Below are 1,735 nucleotides of genomic sequence, written 5' to 3'. Positions count from 1 at the left end.
AAAAGTAAAAACAAACAATTAACGCGCACTAAAAAAACTAAGGAGTCAAACCATGAAAACAAGCTTTTCACAATGAAATCACTACTTGGTGATGAAATCAAACATTGCAGAAATCAAAGTGAAAAGTGTTATATATAGAGTGATTGGAACCAGTTATGATGACAACCTTCTTAACGTACATGATTTGGTGCAAGTAAACTTAATTTATGTCATCTCGAATTAAGAATACCCTCTAGAAATTTCCAACTGATTCTAGCCAACATTTGTTCTAGGTACAACAAAGACTTCCCCTCCATCATCACCTCGGCTAAAACCGTAAGAATATTTTCACTAACATTACCACATAAAATAGTTCAAACTGGGGAGGAATCGCAGATCGGACATACACGCAAGGGCAGAGTAACAAATCTCAATCCCCTTGAAAGTTGCTCAACATGGTTAATATAAGGTTTACTACCCAGTGACTCACAAGTGCCTTTTGACACCATTTTTAGTACGTGTAAATTACTCTTCCATAGACAATAAAGTGGGTTAGATCACTTCACCATGACCGATATGGTCTCCTGCTAGACTTCTTTGTAAGGGGAGCTTCCCTGAAAAAATTGGAGTAAATGGATTTCCCCCCTATCACAAGATACTAATGTTTGTTTGTAGCTTTGGAATTTTAACTCAATTCCCTATTCCAAAGACCTAGAACCTGATCTATTGTAGGTGGAAAATATCCCTAAAAGTGAGACTTTCCATATTGATTTTAGAAGTTGTTATTTACTCAAAGGTAATGGATGTGAAACTGATGAAATTATGACTTGATGCAAATCCTAATGAAGTAAAAAATGTTAATGTAATATTTTCGTTTCAATGAAAATATATCTAAAGTAAGGAAATAGACTTTCACCTTTTCAATTTAAATGTAAACAAAAAATCTAAAGCCCACTATAACCCTTTTCCTAAGATGCAGATATACAATTTCAAATCACCTGAATATTGAAATTAATTTAAAATTTTCACTTTTCCCTACAACACAAGAAAAAATAAATCCATCTTTTCATAGAATCACTCAGAAATTTGAAAAATGCAACAAGAAACCAATAATGACTAAAAATAATTTCCCTTAATTGAATGTTATGAATTCACTTGCAGTAAAAATACGGTTCATGAACACTTCAACAACAGAAGAAAAATGTTTTTTCATTTCAAAACTAGTATAAGAAGTATTTTTGACAAATAATACATAATCGTGCAAATCATTGATTTTTACACATAAATCAAAATTTTACAAAAGAGAAAACTAGACTTAAAACTTGATGTAATCGACAAAAGAAAGATATAAAATCAACATGACAAGACCAATGGATATCTCTTTTGATAGATCACCCATTCATCGAATAAGACCTTACCCTAATTTCAAAAAACAAGAATATCACAAGCAAATATTTCCATAACACTCAGCCAGACTGACATTCATTCAAATAAGGTACAAACAAGTGTAAATTGACAGGAAAAACAAAAAAGTTTGGACTAGATAAATATAAAACCAAAATTTTAAAAAATTCCATGTATGTGCATAGGTTCTAGTGGAAACCAGTGAGTATATGCTCTATTTCTAAAATACAAGTGTGCAGGTATGTGCACTATGCCTAAATCTTAAGTGCGCACGGTGGGGAATTTTGCAAAAAATAAAAAAAAACAAGTCAAATCCAATCCATAATTCAAAATTTTAATCTTTCCAAACACT

Source organism: Pinus tabuliformis, chromosome 8 (genome assembly GCF_031772625.1).
Source record: "Pinus tabuliformis cultivar Carrire ecotype Pingquan chromosome 8, CPIR1, whole genome shotgun sequence".
NCBI lineage: Eukaryota > Viridiplantae > Streptophyta > Pinopsida > Pinales > Pinaceae > Pinus > Pinus tabuliformis.
This window is presented reverse-complemented; position numbering follows the sequence as displayed.